This window comes from Ictidomys tridecemlineatus, chromosome 6 (assembly GCF_052094955.1).
Source record: "Ictidomys tridecemlineatus isolate mIctTri1 chromosome 6, mIctTri1.hap1, whole genome shotgun sequence".
In the NCBI taxonomy this organism is placed as follows: Eukaryota; Metazoa; Chordata; class Mammalia; order Rodentia; family Sciuridae; genus Ictidomys; species Ictidomys tridecemlineatus.
This window is the reverse complement of record NC_135482.1, coordinates 166,741,031-166,765,562: the sequence shown is the minus strand read 5'-3', so window position 1 is coordinate 166,765,562 and position 24,532 is coordinate 166,741,031. Positions and strand designations below refer to the sequence as shown.

At 37.1% G+C, this 24,532-nt stretch overlaps 1 pseudogene; it reads right to left on the bottom strand.

Moving 5' to 3' along the window:
- Positions 1–2,985: 2,985 nt before the first annotated feature.
- LOC101968056 (NOP protein chaperone 1 pseudogene) lies at positions 2,986–3,596 on the bottom strand (annotated as a pseudogene).
- Between the last annotated feature and the right edge of the window lie 20,936 nt (positions 3,597–24,532).

Below are 24,532 nucleotides of genomic sequence, written 5' to 3'. Positions count from 1 at the left end.
TACCTTATTGCTATCTTTGAATTGACTATTATTACCAGCCCCTGTACATTTGCAGTTGATAATGGTCCTCACACCTTGTTTTGATTTGATATGAGGACTGTAGAATAATAGTCATCACAAGGAAATGGAGTAGGAATTGAAGCCTACGATGAGCTAAAAATAGTGTGGTTTGAGCAAACTGTGTCAGAATATAGAAACTGCTTTTTAAAAGATCCATAAAACACTGTCAATGATGTTTGAAGAACCGCGGCGAAGTGCTGGAAGCACATGACCACATACTGTTTTAATTTTTTCAAATGAAGAAAGTAGATTATTTTGCTTTTGACAGCAGTCTCAGGGAAAATTCTAAAATTAATGTATTAGAAAGAATGGCTTGTGAGGCAATATTCACAAGAAGAAATGGTGATTATGAAACCAGAATATGTTAATATAAGATGTCAAATAAAATTATCTACATTTTCTTTTAGTGAAAGGATCACTAGACCAGCAGAAGAGAAAGTGATAGTTATAATAATTCTGGAATTCAACAAACCATTTGACATAATATCCATTGGATATGCTGGAGAAATTTGGGCTATGACATTACAATCAAATTCATTCAAAACGGACTAATCAGTGGTTACTAACTGGGCTGATTCATTACCTTGGCCTCCATGTGGTCACCATTTCAAGCAAAGCTTTGGGTAAATACATTATAAGGTTGTTATGAAATTGGGGTGATATGAGGCTACGAAAGGTGAAAAAGCGTATTGAATAATAGACCAGTGTCCAAAAAGTATCTCTCAGGCCACACAGTATTTAGGATGGGTCAGATCAGGAACTTGAATCCAAATATAAAAAGGAGGAGGTCAGGCTTAAAGGCAGTACGTGTGAAAGAGTTCTTAAACACTTTAGATCCAAGTTTAGAGAATAAGTTCAGTATGAGACAGAACTGCAAAGGAAAGTCTATTCTTGGCCCTTCTCATACAAGTATTACATGCCAAAAAGAGAGAGTGGCACTGATGAGATACATTTGGGATATCAGGTTATTGCCCTTCCTCCCACCTCCTGTAATCCCATAACCCCCACTGAAATGTGGTATGTCAGCAGAAATTCAAGAAACCAGAATCTTCACAAAGCAATGGACGACTCCAAAGTCCACAGACATTCCAAGGAATGAACTTGGCAATTTACTTGATAAATGATGATCGTTTGAGTGCCTGGAATACCATCACCAAAGACCAGCTGTAGATATGCTAGGGTGAGATCAAGTTTTACAGAAATCTCCACCCTCCCCCAAGAAAAATCCATAGAATGATGCTGACCTGGCCAAAAGCAGTGGAAAGAACCCTGCAAGTTCTTCCCAGGCAGTGCACTTGAACTCTGGGAAGATTCACCATGCCACTAAGTACCGACACAAACGGAGGCCCTGCAAGGACCTAGTGGCACATTTATTCCTTTTCAAAGGTTTGCTTTGTTGTTTCTCTCACCTCTCAGAGCTGCTTTTCTCAAAATGAAATCCATAGATCGTTGGTTCTTCAAGAACCATTTAAAAAGTAATCTGTGGTCAAATAAGTGAGCACATCGAATGAACAGCATTTTCTTATTTTAAAATGGAAGTCTTATTTATTTTTCAAATAAAAAAGAACACAATATAAAAATCAGGTGCTACCACAGGCTTAACTATAGCAATTGCAATGCATTATCCCATTCTTTCTCACATACGATCACCTTTGGATGAGACCTGATTTCTTTAATTATTTTAAACTTTTTAAAAAATTTTTTAAACTTTCCTTTGTTTCCTAATGTTCCAAAATTCCATATTATTGTGTGAAATTTTGTTTTCATTTTTCTAGCTAATACACAAGACACCTTAAACTTCTTTTCCTTATCTTCTACAATTTACTAAATTCAGTCAATGTAATACACTTACCTGCTGTTTCTTGATCCTTTAGTTTTGATATCATTTATTGCTGTCGATGAAATATGACATCATAGGCACTTCCAGTGGACATTGCTCTCTCCCTTCAATCTCCACATCTCTCTTAAAAATTTTTAACAAGTTTGGATTTGAATCAGTATATTCATTTTATCTTATTAGGGCTATATGACTATTATTCTATTGAACCATAAGTGTTATCTTTCTTTCTTTTTTGTTTTGGCAATTTGTATTTTTACCTTAAAATAATTAAATATTTCTGGAAATCCATTCTAAGAAAAAGAAGATGCCAACAAATTCACTCAACATGCATAGAATTAAGCCTTCCAAACACTAAATTTCTTTAGCACAAGATCAAAAATCAATTCTACCTTTGAAAAATGCCAAAATGCTATCTATTACTAATCTTTAAAAGCCAATTTTGGTTTCTCTGAAAAACAAAAACATATCTGATATCACATAAGCTAACTTAAATAAGCAGGAGGCCATTATCCTGAGGTTGTCTCCAGTACTCTGAGATCCTATGTAATGAATTACAACTTACTTCAGTACATAAACAAGCTGAAATCTAATTTAGGAGGGCTTTTTTTTTTGTAACAAATAACAATTTTAGCCAAACACAAACAGTTGAGCTTCAGCCAATCACAGTTCAACCAATCAGAACTTGTCTAAATAAGGCAAATGCCTCATTGTAACCAATCAAATTATTTCTGCATTTTATTTCCATGTCTGCCCTCACTACAAAGTGGAGTTCTCTAAACTCCTTTTCATTCTGAGCATTGCCCAACTTATAAATTGTCCTTTGTTCAAATAAACCATTAACTTGGCCTAAAGTGTTCCTTTTATACATCTCCAAATAAGGCAAATGCTTCATTGTAGCCAATCAAATGATTTCTCTATTTTATTTCCATGTTGGCCATCCCTAGACTGGAGCTTTGTGGATCTCTTCGTTTCTCTTTTGAGTAGTACCCAATTCATGAACTGCTCTTGGCACAAACAAACCATTAACTTTGTCTAAAGTTTTTTCTTTTGACACGTAAGAGCACCAGAGGCTCCAGAAATGCCAACTAGCCAGTGAACCACCTTTGTTTCACAGAATTAGCAGATAGATACCAACTGTTTCCTTTCAGATCAATGTCTTTATTTTCTTTTGTTCTTTCTTCCATCATTTCTTTCCTCGATGAACTACCCAAAACTTAAATATCGCCTTTTACACCTTCTGAATTAGAAAGCTTAATGTTATCTATGCTAACCAAGGGCGATGCTGCCCTCTTCATCCTCAGGTTCTGAACTGTCCTCTGAATTCTTCTGAACTGTCCATTTCTTTTGAATCTGCGTGACCCACCTCAGATCGGCCACTTCCTTTTGTGTAACTTTTCCTAGAGTCCCATCAGTATTTCCAACATTGAAGTGACCAGGTAGAGCAACTGTCATTTCTTTTCTTGGTTTTTCATTCCCTTGGGCCATCTGGGGGAGAAAGGTCTGAACTTGATCTAAGGATGGACTCCTCTCTGTCCAAACTGTGGAAATAGGTTTGGAGTTGATGAGGAACCTGTCCCACATACCTCTGCTGTCCACTGTCAGCAGCTCGTTGGACACTGAGACCCCACAAGCAGTCCCAGGTGAAGGATGAACAGCTTGAGTTGGAGCCTGCAGAAGGCTCTCCATGAACCTCCATGCTTTCCCAGCCAGCATACAAGTGTAACCCTTCTTCTATCATTTGCATCTAAAAAGTTCCCCCATGGCCCCTGTGTCTGAGGCTTGGTCTCCAGCCCATGGCACCATGGGAGGTGGTAGAATTTTTAATAGGTGGGGTCTACTAGGAGGTCTTCAGATCATTGGGAGTATGCCCTTGACTGGGATAAAAGGACCCCAGCCCTTTCCTCTTCCTCTCACTTTCTGGCCATGGAGTAAAAGGCTTTGCTTCACCACATGCTACCTGCATAATGTGCTGCTGTGGGTTCAAAGCAACAGGACAACCCAGCATGGACTACAATCTCTAAGACTTTAATTCAAGATAAAATTTTCTCTTTATAAGTTATAATTTTCTCAGTTACTTGTTACAGTAACAGAAAAGCTGACTAACACACTCTGTTTAGCAACTTTTGCTGTACCCAGACTTATGGATGAAATTTTTTTTTTGTTTGCTTAATTTTCCATGTCTGTCAACAATTTATCACCAAACTCCCTAACATAATTGAGACTCTTCTACAAAATTAGTTCAAACACATTAAATATTCTATCCGTGTAGCTTTCTTCTTGAAGATGCCCCTCCTGGAATCCTGCAGTCTCTTGTTGCAACAGTTCTGCTCTCCAGCTGCTCAGCAGCTGTAATCACAGGGTGATCTTCCATTTCTAGAATCCCAGAGGCCTCTTTGTTTCCCTAGTTCTTTAGCATCCCTGCTTCATGGAAGTATAAACCGCTCTCTTTCTTGGCTTATTCTGTTTAATTTGCTGAAGAAGATGTTCCAGGGAAATCCTAAAAAAGCTTAGGAGAAATGTTTGGAGACCTTAAGTGTCTGATAGAGTCTTCCTTCTAACCTTACATTAACAGTTTTCCTCATGGTAGAATTCTAACTGCGGAGATATCTGATGCCTTCATTTTTGAGTCTTGCAGAGATTAAGAGTTCAAATTGGTCTGTTTCTGGCTTTATGCTTTGGCCAGATTTTAAATCTGCTTTCTTTGGTCTAGAAATGTTAAATATTACTCATTCTTTTGCTCTACAGCTTCCAAAATTTTCATGCCATCTCTCGTCTGCTCTTTATTTATTTCCTGTTATCTTTGTCCTGTGGTTTCTTTTTTTTAGATTCCTTTAAACAGCAATATGTGAGGGAGTAGATAAAAGTGTCTATGTTTAATCCATTCTGTTTAAAATTTTTTTCCCGTTTTGTTTTATCATAGGACTTCTCCATTTCTTTGTTGAAATCTGAGAAGGAAATTGTCTTTCTCTGTTTTCCATTGTTGTAACAAGATACTTGAGGATGGGAACTTAACAAGAAGAGAGATTTATTCATCTCACAGTTTGGAAAATAGAAAGTCCAAACAGTATGGCAAGGCACCTCACCCCACTGCATCACATCATGGAGGATGGCATCATGTTGGCAGCATGTATGAGAGAAAGAGTGAGAAATGACATGGTGAGACAAGAGGCCACAGAGAAACTTGGGGGGTCAAACTTTTATAGCATCCCACTCTTATGGGTACCAACTGGGGTACCACAAAAATTATGTTAACCCCTACCAAAAGTAGCATCCAGAATGACCTAACTGCCTCCCACTAGTCTCCTCCTCTTGGTGGTCCCACTACCTCAACACTGCCATGTTGAGGATCAAGCCTGTAACTCATGCACCCTTGGGGGACAAACCATAGGAAAATACTGTACCATATTTTAATTTTATTTTTTTTAGAGAGAGGAGAGAGAGAGAGAGAGAGAGAGAGAGAGAGAGAGAGAATTTTTAATATTTATTTATTTAGTTAGTTCTCGGCGGACACAACATCTTTGTTGGTATGTGGTGCTGAGGATCGAACCCGGGCCGCACGCATGCCAGGCGAGCGCGCTACCGCTTGAGCCACATCCCCAGCCCTGTACCATATTTTTATATGAGACGACTTTGCAGCTATAACAACCAAGCCCTCAGTTTCATCAGCTTACCACATAATAAAGATCTGTTTCTTATAACGCATATTGCTAGTTGCATTCTGGTCTTGTCATTCAAGAGCTCAGGTAAAGAGCTTTGACCTAGAACATGTCATTTTTGTGGTGGATGTCAGAGCAAGAGGAATAGTAGACTATTCCAAGCCATCTTGAGAGGTTCTTTTTGATTGTTCACATTATACCAAGGCTTATCACACACAAAGCCCAAGGTCCCAGAGACAACAGATGCCTACATATTCCCAGAAGACATGTCCCCATCACATGGCAATGGGCAGGGATAAGTGACTCCCTTATAAAGTTGTGAGGAGTAGATAATTGAAACAAGAGTATAATCTACTAACATATTGTGAACTTGTTTGATCATAAAACCCCTTTTTACAACATTGCTAGAATTTTGTGGAATTCATGTTCCAGGGAACATGATTTAAAAAACAATATTTTCTGTGTGTGCCAAGAAGGTAGAGTGATATTAAAGGTAAAGTCTCAGAATTTGAAAGTCAAATTTCATTTCAAATAATGGTTTTATTACTTGCTTCATTATGTGATGAGAAAGTTAATTTCTTGGAGGCTCCTTCATTATTTGAAAAATGGATATAATAAAACCTACTTTTCACCTTGGATGTCAAAATGAGATGTAAGTATTAAAGGGAGATAATGTATCCCCCTTTCTACTAGGTCATTAGAAAATATTTGTTTGAATAAATGAATGAGTATATGAATGAGTTAATGACCAAAGGAAAGATTTTTATCTAAAGTGCTATGATGACTCAGTTCAGTTGAATTTGGGTTAGCTCTTCCATTCTGAGTTTATGATGTCTTGAAGAATTATTTGAGTACCCTGTTGATGAATCATAATTAGATTATTTAATATTCTGAAAGCTTTAAACACAGTCCCATCTCTAGAAACCTTTGCACTGTTCTTCTTGCCAAGTTTATATCTTAAACTTGAATCTTCGAGTGGAATATAAGTACGAACTTCTCCCCTACATGACCAGAAGTATATGTGCCTAAACGAATTCCCAGATATCAGGAGACAGGAATTTCCTGTGTGGCTGAGTTGCATTGTTGGCAAAGGTCCTCAGCTATATGCTGAGATATTTAGAAGCTATTTCTTTACTTTTGAGCCATGTTGTGAAATATTTGTACCGGTTTGGGTTTGTTTTACTGAAAGTTGTAAATAATAAATTTTATTCCATGAAGAGATAGTTTTAGACCAGATGTGATAGTGCACACCTGTAATCCCAGAAACTAGGCAGCTGGGGCAGGAGAATCTCAATTTCAAGGGCAACTCTGACAACTAGTGAGCCCCTGTCTTAAAATATAAAATAAAAAGGGCTGGAGATGGAGTTCAGTGTTAAAGTGTCCCTGGGTTCAATCCCCAGTACTACAAAAGAAAAAAAATGGTTTTGGAGAAATTCACTCTGAACTCCAAATCCAAAATTATGCCACAGGGACTGGGGTTGTGGCTTAGTGGTAGAGCACTTGCCTAGCATTTGTGAGGCACTGGGTTCGATCCTCAGCACCAAACAAATAAATTAATAAGAGTATTGTGTCCATCTACAACTAAAAATAAAATAAAATAAAGTTGTGCCATAATATATCATCTAAAAAGTCACCAAAATGCCAGTGTGGAAATGGAATTCCCCTCATAATATTGTTAATATAGTTAAGAAATGCACTTTTATATTCTCAAAGTTTTTCAAATGCCCAGGGTTGAAATGATGGACCAACAGTGAGACGTTGTGTTGGAGGAAAATGTTGCACTTCACAAACAGTCATGAGTACCTGATTAAGAACACTCAGTTTGTTTCCTTCCAGACCAAACAGAATTCTGTGCTCTTCATGGCTTTTGAGAAGTTTATTAAACAGCCCCATCTTCATCCAGATACCCTATATGTTTATTTACATCACAAGGTCTGCTAGGGTTCTTTTGAATCAATCACATTAGTTTTCGTATCACTAAATGTTCTTTAGTTTTTGCTTTTCAAAAAAAAAAAAAAAAAACCTCAATTGTGTTCATGAGTTAAAATGTCCTTTGATGGGGCAAATAAAGAGATAATAGGAGTTTGATGAAGAATTTGTGTGTTGCAGCATAATTATTCTGGCCTCATTCCATAATTCATTGAGGCATACCACCCAGAAATTCAAAAGGATTGGGAAACACTCATGTTAAATCACACATTTCTTGGTATCTGTACAAAATAGTTTCCTCCACCTTAACTGGTTTCAAATAGGAAAAATATATATATAAATGAGGTTTGCCCTTAAAAGTATTTCAAGGGGCTGGGGTTGTGGCTCAGTGGTGGAGCGCTTGCCTAGCATGTGGGGGGCCCTGGGTTTGATCCTCAGCACCATAAATAAATAAATAATCCGCTGACGACTAAAAAAATATTTTAAAAATAGTATTTCAGAATGTTTCATCTCGCTTCACAGGGGGAAAAAAATCACAGTACAAGAAAAATAGGTACAGAATTCAATACCAAAGAATTCTCCCACAAATTTGCCTCTGAGAGCTTTTCTGTAATGTAAGAACACATAGCAGAGTGATCTAATAAATTAAAAGAGCAATGGACTGGCTTTCTGGAAAATAACAAATGTGGGCAACTTCAGACTTTAAGAGCACAGGGAGGTGTTTTTCAGGGAAAACTGTCCAATATACTAAAGGAGATGTTTCAGGAAAATCAGGCAGATTTGGAACAATTTTCAAAGCTGGAAGAGTACAGTCAATTGAAAGCATTAGGTTATTCTTTAGTGTGCATTTGAAGACTCCACCCTCCTGTCACAAGCTGTCTGGCTCATCCTTCGCAGGAACATTTTCATCAAGTGAAAAAAAAAAAAATCTGGGTTTACATCAAAGCAAAGAGGCTAAGAAGACATCCGTGGGAAATCAAGGTTTTTAGCCTTTATTTCATCAGAGGACCTCAAATACTTTGTCTCCATGATCTTTGTTCATTTTTTTCCCCCAAGTTCTTGCATGGATTGAGATGATAAATAGAAAATAGCTATGTCACTTGGTCCATGCTTGACATAATATCTGATCACCATGGAAAAGTAAATATTCGCTAAAATAAATATAGAATTATAATGCTAGGTTTTGTTTAATGATAAACCTGTTTCCATTACAGTACTTGATTTCCCTCCACTTCTCTGAGAGTAAGTCCTTTAAAGGCTAACACTTGCAGGTGTACATGTTCAATGTCCATCATAGAGGATCCTCTCAATACCATTTATGTTTGAAGTCCTTAGGAGAAAATCACCCAGTGCTTCTTATGATGCCCATGTAAATGTCTCAGAGAGAGCTGTGTGAAGATGATAAACATTAAATCTACCTCCTGGAAATGACCTAAGTGTTCATCAACTGATGAATAAATAAAGAAAACAGTATACATAAGCAATAGAATATGATTCAGCCATTAAAAAGAATTGTATTCTATCACTTGTGACAACATGGATGAAACTGGAGATCTTGGTGCTAAATAAAATAAGCCAGGCTCTGAAAGACAAGTAATGCAAGGGCTTATTCATAAGCGGCATCAAAAAAAGTTGATCTTAAGGACATTGAGAGTTGAAGGATGGTTGTCAGAGGTGGGAAGAGTGGAGATAGGGAGGAATGGGGAGAAGCTGGTCCAGGGATACTAAATTATAGTTTAAAAAGGAGAGAGAAATTTTCATGTGTTACGACACAGCCCATTAACTATAGATAATAATAATGTGTTGCATATTTCAAAAAGCCAGAAGAAAGGATTTTGAAGATTTTCACCACAAAGAAATGATGTGTGTTTGAGGAGGCAGATCCATTTAATCAGATTTAAGCATTATATGGGGTACTCATATATTTTATCATCACATGGTACTCCATAATTTTGTTCAATTTCTATGTTTTTAACTATCAGTTAAACAAAAACAATTTAATTTTTTCTTTATTAAATTATTTATTTATTCAAACTTGTTGTACATGATGGCAGAATGCAATTCATTTCATAATTGAAATACATATAGAGCACAATTTTTCAAGTCACTGAACAATTTAAATTTTAAGGGGGGAAAAACATTCTCCCCTGTAAAAGAACGCTTTGGATTAGAAGTTAAGTTTTATTCAAATTTGGGCTTATATAACATTTGCTTTTAAGATATATCTCAAGTTTTCCAGGTCTTTTCTTAGACCTTGTGTCCAAAACCTTAACAAAGGAATATTCTTTAGAGGTATGCTTTGAATTTGTACTTCGCAAAGAATTCAGTTTGACAAGGAGCGCATTCTCTAAAGGGCAGAAATGTGACAACTTGTTCAAGACCTCTGGGGCTGAACAATAAGATAAGACTGAGAAATTCAACTGATGCTGAGGTGTCCCATCACAAAAATGATCCATGATTCAGAACCAATGTTGCAAAAATGATACTAACCACTAATGAATTTGGACTGCCTTTTCAAAGATTTGCTTTTTACCAATAAGCTGTATCAGGTCAAGATAACAGCATTGTCCAGAAGAAACAAAGTTGGTAGGATTTAAATAGCGACACATGCATGCCATGAGAGATGGGCAACTGTGGCTTCCTGTTTCCTCCAGGAATGTCTGATGTAAAAAAATTCTAATGCCAGAACAGAACAGCTGGAATATGAGCATGAGAGTTTTAAATTTCAGGCTCAGGCCTGTACTAGTAAACTGGGGTAGAGGCAGCCTTCTCCGTAATACTTCTCTATGTTTTATATTGAATGACCAGACAAGGATTAGAAGACAGCAGTTACGATAGAGACCATGCACATGAAAACCAAGGGAAGTTGATAATGATGGGTCCACAGATGTAATAACTTGAACATATTTCTCTTTCTTTAGAATAAGTGGCCATGAAGGAATCAGAAAATGTGGAAAGGCCATGATTGTGCAAAAATTTATGGTAGGAAAACAAACATCAGAGTATTTTACTTTGGGTCCAAAAATCATATTTAGTCCCAGAAACTAACTAGGATGAATGAATTTCTGGAGTTTGTTCATAGACGATTACAAAGGCCATGAGCCTGATTTAAGGTAGGAAGTGGAGATGGAAACTAGAATTAAGACAAATAATTACAGATAGAACATGAAAGGTGCAATTGCCAGGAAATGCTAGCCAGGTCTCAGTCTGCATATGCTGAGTGACTGTCCACAACACAAACGAGAAAGTAAGGTGGTACCTAAGAGAGTAAGCAGAGACCTCCCAGTGGCACTTGGTTCAGACATCACTGTCAGAGAAGCTCCACAATCTGCATTTGCACTGCTGTCTTTTCATCAAAGGGACCCAACTCACTACATTTTGAGGTATGGGCACATGCTGCTCTAATCCCTGATCCTTGATCTAAAGATCAAATAAACTCTGAGAACCTATCAATATGTATTGGTCCAGGTGTCTCTGCATGAGCTGGAGCATCTGTATGCAGGCTGGGCACCAGGTAGGTGGACGACATCTGTGAGGTCCTCTGTATTCATTTGCTGTTGCCGCCATGAACAACCTCCATTCATCTTCAAACAACCCCCATTTCTCTTTTCAGAATTTCTATAAGCAGAAGTTGCAGAACACTAGGGCTCAATTGGGTTCCATTCAGAATGGCATGGTGTGTTAACACCTGTGTCAGCAGGGCTGTCTACCAAGCCACCATTTTCTTAATGGCTGCGGCATGGGCCATTCCCAGCCACTAGGGCTAAGCACATTCCAATGCCCATGGTACTCTTCCTCCATAGTCAAAGCCAGCAGACCTGGGCCAAGTCCTCCTCATGCTGTCACATCTCTTCTGCTGGCACATCTATCTGACACTTTTGCTTTCCTTTTCCACTTTTAAGGACCCCACTGCCCCCCTCATGTGCAATTACATAAAGCTCACAGGATAATCTATTTCATGCTGTGCAACCTTCATCTCGTTGGCAAAGCCTCTTGCCATGTGGTTAACATATTCAAGGACTCCTGGGGGTAGAGCATGCACATTTTTGGAAGGTTTTTATTTAGCCTTCCATGCCCTGCTTTGAAACCTTCAAATACAGGTGTTCCATAGCCCTGTAAAGGGATAGGAAGCCACTGCCATTTTTAAATTCTTTCCTGTGAGTAAACCAAGAATGAGAAAGCACCCTCTTGGAGTGCTATTTGTTGCCCCTAAAATATAGGGCTATTTTTCTTGTGAATCTCTTTATACACATCCTGTCAGGAAAGAAGCAAAACTCTGAGTGACTACCTTCTACTCAAATTCCTGTATCTCTTTGCAATAAACCTCCGATAATTCTGTACCAACTTATAATTTGAGCCTAGCAAGCCCAATAGTTTAACTGATGCAGCATAGAAGGTGATATTTGAGCTGGATCTTAAAAAGAGTATTTTTTGAGGTGTAGGAGAGCATTATCAAGTCCCTATAAATATTAGGAAATATGCCAGGTATTTCACACAAAAGTGATTTCATTTGTTCCTTGTAATAGTCCTATTAGGTAGATACCATATTGCTACTGAGGAAAATGAGGTGGAGAGAGACCAGGTTCAGATAGATCCCATTACAAATTACAGCACCAACACAGAAACATTGGCTCTAAAACCAGCGCCCTGCCCATTTTGAGCTGGAACGAATGGAAAATGAAAAGGAAATCATTATTGCAGAAATATAGCAAGTTTGTACAAAGACATGTAAATGATAGGATTTGTTTTACTTTTAACAAAGGAAGAAAGGAGAAAAGATGGACCCTAGAGAGCTGGACTCGACAAGAGCATAAGCTATAGAATAGGAAAACCCAGCAATGGCTTTAAGTCTTGGTGTAGCCTGTGGATACGTGGAGAATTTTAAATAAATACAGGGCTCAGGAAAGCCAAGTGTAAGATTTCTTGCAAAACATGTAAAGATTCCAAAATTCCAGCCAGGCCAGAAATTCCAACCAGGCCAGAAATTCCAACAGGCCCACACCGCCACCTTTTGTTTTTGTTTTCCTTTCTAGTATTCTTAGTATGATCTGGAATGTGTGGCGTTTGAAAAGGGACCTCATCTCCCTGTTGTCTCCCTTTAGGAGCCGAGAATAAATCTAACATTCAGAATCTGTTTATAATGAATGAACATATGTAGAAACTCCAGAACAATCTATTGGTCAGATTTCTCCAGAGAAACAGAACTAATAACATCCGGTGTGTGTGTGTGTGTGTGTGTGTGTGTGTGTGTGTGTGTGTGTGTGTGTGATTTCTCCAGAGAAATAGAATTAATAACATCTGGGTATATGTGTGTGTGTGTGTGTGTAAAAATTCATGGTTAGGAATTGGCTAATGCAATTGTGAAGGTGGCAAGTCCATTATCTGTGGGGTAGGCCAACATGCTGGAGACCCAGAAAGAATCTAAGCTTCATTTTAAGTGGGAAGGCCAACTGTGACTGTCACAGAATTCCCTCTTGCTCCAGGGAGGTCAGCCTTTTCATCTATTCAGGCCCTCAGATGATTGGGTGAGGCCCACCTACAGGATGGGGACAATCTTCTTTGAAGTCTGCCAACTCAATGTAAATCTCACCAAAAAGCACTTTCCTAGAATAATGCTGAACCCCATACTGCAGCCCAGCCAAGTTGACAGGTTAAAACCAACCTCCACAAATAAGTCCGCAATTATTAACTTCAAGGATTTCCTGGGGGGTGTTTGGTAAAGTGAGTGGAACTCCTAAAATCCAATTAAACTTTTGAAATGCCTTGTAGCAGAGACCTATCGTGGCCTATTTCTAATTGGCTAATTCAATACAAATCATAAAATTCTATAATCTTGGCTACAATTAGGAAAAGCTCTGGAGTCTATATGATTCAATTTTTATTTAGTCATAGTAATGATCCTGTTAGAAAATAGAGAACAAGATGTATAAGACCAAAAGCTAAAGAAAACTGTGCTTTCTGATGACAGAGAGGAATACAAAGGGAAAAAAAATTCAATTGCTTGAACAGATGTGAACAGTTCTTCATATGCCTATCTCTTTGTGTACACACACACACACACAAACACCTGAAAATTTTACAGAATTCCCTTAAATGTGTGTGTGTGTGTGTGTGTGTGTGTGCATGCGCTCATATATGTATACATCATATCTGGGAATATATGTATTTAAATAAACAAACATTTACATGTGTAAATTTAAACATTTGCTTTTTAAATATCTCAAGTAAAACCATCCTTACATTTGATGCTAAAATTGTTCAAAGATTTCTTATTGAGGTTAGACATCTATTTTTTAAAAGATGTCTTCTATCTATTAACACTATTACTTTTTTTTAAAGAGAGAGAGAGAATTTTTTAATATTTATTTTTTAGTTTTTGGCAGATACAACATCTTTGTTTGTATGTGGTGCTGAGGATAGAACCCGGGCAGCACGCATGCCAGGCAAGCGCGCTACTGCCTGAGCTACATCCCCAACCCCATTACTTTTTTTAATGGAGGTAATAAGAAAGAGATAAAACAGACAAATTTTTAAATTTATTTTTTAATTGACAAGTGAAAACTGTATATGTGGTTTTCCATTTATGGAGTATGTTACATTTTGATCTATGTATACCTTGTGGAACGGCTACAATATTCAACACATGCATTACCTTTCATACTTTTCTTTTTCTAATGGTAAAAACACTTAAAATCTGTTACCAATTTTCAAGTATACAATATATTGTTATTAAATATAGTCACCATGATGTGCAATAGAGCTCTTGAATTTATTCCTTGTCTAACTAAAATTTTGTTTTCTTTGACCAACATCTCTATTTAAAGCAATTTTTTAAACAAATATAAAATTATATTTTTGAGGATATGATTGTAGAACTGAAAACATCTCAAGCAAATCTAATTGAAAAATTACTAGAAATAATGAACAATTTCTGTAAGGTGGTTGAATTAAAAATGAACATGTAATCAATAGCCTTAACTGTATATAAAAAACCACCACCTATAAAAAAGAAAATGGAAAGAAAGAAAACTTATTTATAAGAGAGACCATAAGCAAACAAACAAAAATTACTAGAATTAAACTTAAATTATAAGTTAGGTCAATAAGAATTAAATAAAAGAAGACTTAAATAAAAGGCAAGTCCTATGCCATTTTGAGATAAGAAGACAGTAATTATAAAAATAACAATTCTGCCTGGCGTCAGCAGCTCAGAAGGCTAAAGCAAGAGGACCACAAGTCCAAAGCCAACCTCAGCAAAAGCAAGTTGCCAAGCAACTCAGTGAAACCTTGTCTCTAAATAAAATACAAAATAGGGCTGGGAATGTGGTCGGGTGCCCCTAAGTTCAATCCCTGGTACCAAAAAAACCCAAATATATATATAATTTCTGTCTAAACTAAACTAGAAATTGTATTTCTTCCCACTATAAAAAAGAATCAAAAACTTTTAACTAATTTTAAAATCTGTAAAAAGAAGTCTATGCATAACTACAAAAGAAAAATCGGGCGACTGATGTTAAAATATGTTTAAAGCAAGGAGTTTGTATGTAACTCAGTGATAATTGGCTTGTCTGTCATGTATGAGGTCTCAGGTTCAATCTCCAGTGCTGCAAAAAATAATAAAAGAGGAAATAAATTATATTTTAAAACAAATAATTTTTAAAATAATGTAAACAGAAAAGAGAGTTTAAAAAAAGAAAATGCAGATATCAGGAATTATTTAAAAACACACTTGAATTTACAATATGATAAAGAAGGCTGTATATACGGGTTGGGAAAGATTCATCAATTAATAGAGTTTTGTAACTGGATAACATGCTGGATAAATGAAGTTCATTTTTTACTCTTAAAGTTCCAGATAAATCTAACATTTTTTTTTTTTTCCAGGGCTGAGGACCACACTCAGGGCCCTGTGCATGTTAGGCAAACACTCTGCCACTGAGCTAAATCTCCAACCCTCCAACATTAAATATTTTTAAAAAAGAAGTTTTTTAAAACATAGGAAGGAAACATGGGTGAATTCATTTATTTAACGTTACAACTGACTGAATCAAAATAGACGAAAATTGAGGAAAGAGTTCAAAGCATGGGTCTAAAACAAAAGCCCAATTTTCTTAATATCCAAAGAACTACAGATCAAGGAAAAAAGAATCAATAATTATATTAAAAATTGGGCAAAGTCTTGTCTAAATAGTCCTCAGAAAACTGCAACTTTAAATTCAAGGGGAGAACATTTGGTTTTTGGGTGTTGTTGTTGTTGTTGTTGTTGTTATTGTTGTTTTGGGATTTTCTTGGTGGTCCTGGGGATTGAACCCAGGGCTTTGTGCATGCGAGGAAAACATGCTACCAACTGAGCTATATCCCCAGCCCCGAAAGAGGAGAACATTTGTTGCTTATCAAAATAATGTAGATCAGACTTCCATGAACCACTGCCTGTGGAGGAAGTAGGAAACAACCCAAAGGCGTTGCTGCTTGGAATGCATGTTGGTACACATCTACAGAGGTTAATCTGAAAATGCCTTATAAATCACAAAATGGAACATCATTTTGATCAGCATTTCCGTTTCTTGGCACTTATTATTCACATAGTCCCTTCCATGTGCAAAAAGACATAGTCAAAGGATATTTATTAAAGCACTGCTTGTAATAGCAAAATGTTTGAAAATAACATAAATGTACCTTAATAAGTATTTGTTAAATCAACTACAGTCCATCCACACAATAAAACACTAATGTTTTAAGGCCATTTCTATATTTACTAAAATGACTAATTTCTGAAACATAAGAATAAGTGAAGAAAGCAAAGTCCAGAAAATGATGTGCAATATAACATCATGTGTGCAAATTATAGGGGCAGCAGGATATGTCTGGTGGAGACACAGTGTCCATAGATGATGCTCAGTCACTGGGCACAGTGATGAGAAACCAGGGATGGTGTTTTATATGGGGAGAAAACTTACCTTATGTAAAGTACATTATGTTGTACTTTTAAAAACTTTGCACTGTAAATGATTCTTTAAGTGAATAAATGAATTCAACCTTGTTGGAAATGTTATGAGCAGTTAGTTTGAAACATCAAATTATAAAATAAACATTATAACAATAGGAGCTAACTATAATAATATTCCACATCCTGTTCATAGCATTCTTGGATAACTAAAGGCTTGGTATACAAACTCTTCATGTGTGGGTGGGTGTGTCTCTGTGAGTGTGTGTGTGTTTTATATAGGAAAATTTAAAAAGAAATGGTCCAAGAATATTGGAAATGGATTAAACATGTATATGTTAAGTAACAGAAATGAGAATAGAAATAAGGGGGAAAAAACTTATTTTCTACCTTAAAGCTACTGCAAATGATAGAATAAATTAATCTAAGATAATAAGAAAGATAAAAATAATGAGCTATACAGATTAAAATAGCTTGGGTTGGCACAACTAACAGTCAAAGATTATCATAGAGAAATGTTTCAGAAGAAAAAAGGTAATTAAAGTCTTGACCCTCTCTGACTTTTAAGGCCTTAATGACTCCCCAGTAAAGGGCAAGCTCTTCTGGTTGCACCAGTTCTCAGCCCCCCTGCTACTGGCACACTTAGTTAGATGGGAAGGTTCTCTTCCAAACTAGCACCTCACATGGATGAGCAGCTGTCAAAAATCCAGAAACCCAACCACAGGTACCGCAAGGACTGTCCAGCTATGGGAGGGGAAGGAGTTCTATGCACAGTGTACAAGATGCCTCACAAAGCATGTGAGGTCATCAAGAACATCTCTTTACAATTCCTAAGATGCAAGAAAATAAGAACTGACCAAAGAGATTCTGACATGTAATGCCCATCAGAAGAAAGTTGCACACCATACTAGCTTATTTCTAGAGATAATTAGATCTAAGACTTGTAAGATGGTCAATCAAAAAGAACTTCTAAAATAATGTTTTCAAATGTCTACATTTTCTTCCTCCACATTGATTTACCCATTCCACTAACTTAAATATTCTGCTGAGTCTTGAGAATTAATAAAACCTTTAGCTTTGGTTTGAAATTTGGATTATAAAGAATTATGGTCAACAGTATTTAAGACTTGAAGTTCTTTTCCCCAAACTAAAAAAGATGCAAACATGATCACCTCAAATACACAAATCAGGAAACTATGGCCTTGGAAGCCAACTATAGCCCACCAACTGATTTTATAAATAAATTTTTTTGGAATATGGCCACTATCATTTGCTTACCATATTGTTTTCAAATATGTGCAGCCATATTTGAGAAGTATTTTGAGCTTTTGAGTAATTTGGAATGAAAAGTGATAGTCGTCTACTAAGTTTTTTTTTTCTTTTCTCAAATACAGAAATATAATTCACATTTATATTTTTAAATCTATGTTTATTCCAGATGTGTTGTAGGGAAAACATGATGGTGAGAAATTCAGTAATATGCAATTTGCCAGATCCAAGTGGGTGGTTCTACCAAGAAATGCAATGAAACTAAATTTCAAAAGTGAAGTGCAATCAGTCCTCATGTGCTGAACAGATGCGGGACCCAAAATAGACACAAGGGCCCCCAGGAGCTCTGTGCAACAAGCTAATGACTTCACTTTTGTGGCTTCCTACAAACAGTGAAAACGTCAGAACTAGGGTGAGACAGCCTTTCTGAAGTTTCTGTGCAAAAAAGAACACAACTTTCCAAAGAAAATAACTGAAATCTGTTTGGGACACTCTCTTCTTATGCAAATATATAGGAAACTGCTTTTGTAAAATATATATTTTTCTTTTTTAAATGTTCTGATATGCAAAAGAAAGAGCTTTTAAATAGTGTTTATTGTATTTATGTCACTTTAATGGGCATAGCTAGGTGGCAGAATGGGAGAATGGCCAGTAGAATCCTTGTAGAGCCCTGGTCCTACAACCAGGCTCCTTAGCTGCTTAGGTTTTATTTGATGGGTAAATCAGCTCACCAAGAGCTTCTTTAACAGCACTGTTTTCATTCAAAACAATGTTTCCTAAAAGTACCTTCAGTGTTCATATCAGGAGTTAATACTTTTTCAGTTTGAATAAAGCACGTTTTTGCTGCTTACAATACATAAATGCATTTTTTTTTCTTGAGGCGTATGACCCAATTAAGAAAGCACACACATATACACCACACAAATTCACTACAGCATTAACAATTATTTATTTAAAGTTGCTGAGAATTTGTCACTTAAATAAACTGTACTGGGAATGACATTAGCCAATTTATAGCCAATTTATATAACTATATTGTGTGCATGTGTAAATATGTAACAGCAAATCCCACCATTATGTACAGCTACATTGCATCAATTAAAATGTGGAAAAATAAATACAATAAACTGGAAATCAGATCAAATTTTTCTTTTTACATATATATAGGTTTATTTAATCTGACATGTTTGGTTCCAAGGTTGTTCATCTGAGTGGGAAAATCTAAATTCAACATATATCCTCAGGCTGAAAAAAATACCACCCACGAGGTCCTAAACACACAGGCATGGAGCAGTGGCTTCTTCGAAGCAATCCAGCATTCCACAATCGCATTTATTAACAATGACCCATGTCGTTTGTAGCACACTGTAGTTTACATTCCACTTCCACATGAGTTGCCTCACTTGTCCTCTCAAGTATCTGAGTTAAGTAGTACTTTCTCCATTCCATGGTTAAAAAAAAACCTAAAAGTTCAAAAGGATCTTTTTTGTTTTTTTGTTTTTTTCCATGTTCCCCAAAGGGAATGAGGACTCTGAACTGGCCTCCCACAGCGCCCTCCCCAGGATCACCAGCATTCTCTATTCTGGTCACAGATTTTCTTCCTGTTTCCATGCAACATGTTCTGTCCTACCTCTGTTTAAAAGCTGCTTGCTTGGCTGCTGAGTACCTTGAACCAGGACTTTCATAAGTGCTTCAGCCTCATCTGTTGTACCTTTCACAATACCCCACATCACCCGATATCCGTAAGCTCGGTGGCATTTGGTTGTGATAGTTCCCCCTTTCTTTCTCTATTATTTGCTAGTTGTAGGCACCCAAATGGCCCATAAATAGTTTGCAGGCAGGGGCTGTGCCACTCATGCTCCTTCCCAAGGGCCAAACACAGTTCTGGGCACAGAGTTGGATAACACTTAATCAGATGAACAGTTTGAAATTCTCTATTCTTGAGCAGGCTGCCTAAGTTTCATTCCTGTCTGGAAGGCCCCTCCTCCTCTGCCTTTCAGCTTCTGATTATCCCTAAGTCTCAGCTCTCCTCCTTTGTGAAACTGTCCTGAGTCATCAGGGAAACCTTAGTCCCTGTCTCCTAGCATTTGTCACACTCTGTGGTGATTATTTACTCCTCTGTCTCTACCATCAAACAATCTAGAAAATACATGCAAAAATCAATACCAGCCACAGTTTCGAATTCCTCTTATATCCTTTTCTAATTGTTGATAGAAGGAATTCTTAAAACCCCAGTTCAATTGTAAGCACCTATGAGTAGGGAATATGTCCTGGTAGATATCTGAGGAGAAAATGTAGACTTCAGAAAAATATTAGCTTGAAGGCAGTGAAATCATCTCCAATGATACTCATTCACTGCAGAGGATCAAACCAATGGCACAAAACATTTTTTGAAATAACCCAAACATTTTCAGAGGAAGTTGGTACATTTACTTGACTCTTTTTTTTTTTTCATCATAAACAAATCATTATATTCACGGCACACTTGGCACAATCCTATTGGAAGAAAACTGATGGTGAAACAAAGAAAGCTGTCATGCGTATCATATTTTTATAAAGAAAACATATGATGCAAATACTCTCACTACTTTAAGATGAGCTATGTGCTTCATAAAGATTTCATCTAATTTCTAAAATATATGGAATTTGGCTTTCCCTTGCACATTTTACATTCAGTATAATGAAAAGTAATGAGCTGAATATAGACTATTATATAAAAGTGAGTATGATGATCATTATTCATCTTGAACATTAGATCCTATTTTAATTACATCTTAGTAAATTTAGTCTATTTTAATGATAGCTCAGTAGATTTGATGGTGTTAGAAAACATTTAGAGTTCTTGATCTGAAACGGCAATACTACATATACAAGCCAAGCCTCATATAGGAATAAACATAGGACGTGAAGCTCAAAGTACAGTATCAGGACCATACAGGAATTCAGATGCTCTGGCCTCAGTCATAGAGATTTTGAATAAACCTTTTAATAGCAGTACTAGTGATTCACACCAAAATCTGGGAACCAGTGGCCTAGAGGTGCAGACTCAGTATTGGGTAGAAATCTGGCTTAAGAGAACCAATTATGTCCATCTCGTCCAAACTCTGCTCTTGGTGCTGATACATTGGTTACAAAATCAGTCATGGTGGCAGTATTTACACCACAGAAATCAGCAACAAGTACTTGCTAAGCATTTACTAGAGTTCAGCTGGATAAGACATAAAAGCCCGGTGTGGGTCTCTCTCTCCATGAAAAAAAAAAAAATGTTTTAGAGAAACTTTGCTTAAGCATTCTGTAATGGGTTTAGGAAAAAGTATAGTAGAAATGGAAAGTTTCCATATTTTCAGACTCAGCACTTTCCCTTAGTGAAGTAAACACTAAAAGGCTTAAGGAAGTGAGTTAATAGTCATCTAAAGAGCAAGGATAACAAAAATTTCTCGTGGGGTGTAATGGTTTGACTGTGTGGAGCTCCCCTGGAACTCATGTGTGTGACAATGCAAGAATTTTCAGAGGTAAAATGATTAGATTATGAGAACTGTAACCTAATTGGTAGACTAATCCACTGATATGGATTAAACTGGTTGGTAAGTGTAGGAAGCTTGTGTGGCTGGTAGGGTGTGACCTATCTCCATAGGTGACTGGGGATGTGCTTTTGGGTTTTATATGGTATCTGGAGTGAGCACAGCTCTCTCTCTCTCTCTCTCTGTTTCCTGATTGCCATGTCCTGAGCTGCTTTCATCCTCCATACAGAAGCTGTGTGGGCATCTGCGTGGCCCATTGCTCCTAGAGCTAAAGCAACGGTGTCAACCAATATGGTCTGGACTTCTGAAACCCGGAGCACCAAATACACTTTTCCTCCTATAAACTTGTTCTTGTTGGGTATTTTGGTCACAGCAACAATAAAGCTGACTAAAACATGGGACTGGGGGACGAAAGTTTTACAAACTTATGAGTTTTACTCTGGATAAAGTTTTACTCTGGATAGAGTTTTACTCTGGATAGAGTGAAGCAGGGAAAGATAGAGTGTAGAGGCCCACAGATCTGCTCTGCCAAGATTTTAATACCAGGTTCAACTACCCTGATCTGTCCAACTGCAACCAAACTCTGACCCAAATACAGGACCAGAGGGAGGGAATTTCATAGCAAACACTCTGCCCCTCCTGAAAAGGTGGTATGCATTTATGCTCACCTATTTACCTTAAAATAAACCAGAACTAGACAAAGCAACTGAGGTAATAATTCCAAATAACATAGGAAACGAGAGATTTGAATTTTAGATTCGGTGGGTCACCAGTGAGAGTCCCATGACTCCCATGCATATGATGTGTCGGGGTGAAAATACTACCACATTGGAAGAGAAATAAAACAAAACAAAACAACAACCACAACAAACCTTGAAGCTTCATTCACTGATGCAAATTGAGTGGTAAATCTTCCTTTAAAAACTGTGGCAGGGCTGAGGATGTGGTTCAGTGGTGGAGCGCTTAATTAGCATGTACAAAGCCCTGAGTTCAGTCCCCAGCACAGTGAAAAATCGTCGTCATCATCATCATCATCATCATCATCATCATCTTAGTTCATAAAAGAGAAATGTGTGTGTACACACACACATATAATAGCATATATTCTTATGGTTGATTCTATAATCTAAATACATCATGGAATCTCATATATTGACCATCTACTTCAGATTTCTTAGGACACTTATGATTTTAAAAATATTTATTTCCTTTAATTTTCTCTAATAGAGTCATTTACATTACTGTGTAACTAAATGGGATTGTGTATATCTTATAAAGAGTAAGTAATTTTACAAGTTAAAAAACTATGTATCTCTTAGCCAGATAACGTGTACCAATTTGAGATCCAGAGAACATGACTACCACATTTATAGAATCTGTGATAACACTCTCTGTCAGCATAACCATATGACCAAAAGGAGTCTTCATCCTTTCAATGAAAGAGCATATGCAGGAACTCCCAGTATCTCAGTTGAGGTGCAAGCCTTATTTTTCTGCAGTTCCTCTGCCCTGAATCAAACCTACTACCCCTTAAGGCTGAAAGTCTATTGAATTAATGAAGGCAAGAGGCTCAAATGTCCTAAAGAAGACCAATCAATTCTTCTGGGCCGTTGGTTGATCTGTTGAACTAAAAGAAGAAAGGAAAAGAATAAATGATAAAAAGTGTTGTGGGAAAACCATAGTTTTGTTCTAAATGCTTAACTTATTGCAATCATCCATAAATTCCAATCCCATTAAGTATAGGAATGGGTCTCTTAGAAGAGATGATCAGAAAAACCAAAGGGGTACACCCTAGGGAAAGCTTATTATTAGGCATATAGATGGCAACTCTGGGTGGTCCCTGCCTGATTTATGCAATTATGTGCTACCTAAATGACACAGATGACGATATAAGTCCTGTGCCAGAAATAGCTCCCCAGATTTCATTTTCCACGAGAAACTTCACAGAATGTCTTCCTGTTCTCCTGCTCAAATGGATAATTTGTGGTAATATTGGGCCCCAATATCCATGAATCAACCTTTTCCACCCCCATGGAACATATTTAATTATCGTGTCTTAAAAGAAATGTTATTCTTAGACATTAAAAAGATTTAACTGGGAAGGGGATAGGAAAAAAAGACCAAGGAATAAAAAGTGATCTATACCAGCAGTTTTTAAAGTATGTTCTATTTTGAGAAAACATTTTACAGCCTGTCACTTGAAATAATATTGCACTCAAGTCTAACAAAAGCTCTGAGCTATCCTGCAGCAGAAACATGCATTCTTGGATTTGTTTTCAATTCAACATTTCCCAAACTTTTTATTGGTAGAAACCTGTTTGGATGGTACCATCTTTGGCCTGCCGTAACAAACAACCACAGAGAGGGTGATTTATAAATCACAGAAATTTATTTCTCAGAATTCTGAAGATTGGAAGTTTAATACTTATTAGGGCGCCAGACTGCCTGGGTTCTGATAAGAACTGTCTTCTGGGATGCAGGCTACAGACTCATATGGGCAGAAAGACTGTGAGAGGGCTCTCTGGTGTTCCTTTTATCAGGACATGAATCCCATTTATGAGGGCTCCAGCCTCATGAGCCAATCAAATCCCAAAGGCCCCAACTCCAGATGCATCATATGGGATTAGATTTCAACATATGTACTCAAGATGGGACACAGACCATAACAATCCCTATTAACATACTAAGAAATTTGCGTTCTGTAATCTACTTGTTAAATGTCAGGTATGTCATTTTTTGTTAGGAAAAAAAAAACTTTTGAGTTTTCTTCTCAGGTATACCTTTTTGTATACAAGAATACTTCCTCAGACCAGCCCAGCTGTAAAGAAATTGTCCATGTCAGTTAGTGAGGTCATAAGCAGGGGATTGGGCCCTTGGGGTCATCAGTGCAAAATATTTCTGTTCGGGAGAGAAGGAAGCAAAGCTTCCATTTCCAGCACTAAACACCAATACTCCAGGGATGGCATTAGAGCTCAGATTCCAAATTCCAAATGACAAATTATACCTATGGGCATTGATTTCCTTTTCAGGGGAAGTTTTACTACTTACCACATGTGCTCCATCTTTCTTGTGTGTTTGGTTATTGAATCATACTCCACAACTGTTTTCTTTGCCAAATTATTTCTAAATAAATAAATTCCCAGTAAGTTAACACTTCACCCCAATCTTTTGTAGCAATCTGCAAAACATGCAATGGAAAAGAAAGTTGCTAATGTAGCTGTAACTGTAAATTTTGAAGGAGCAGATGGGCCCTAAAGTTGATGCTGCAGGAAGTGGGAAGAGGCTGTCTTGAAGGGTTTCCTTACTGAGGTTG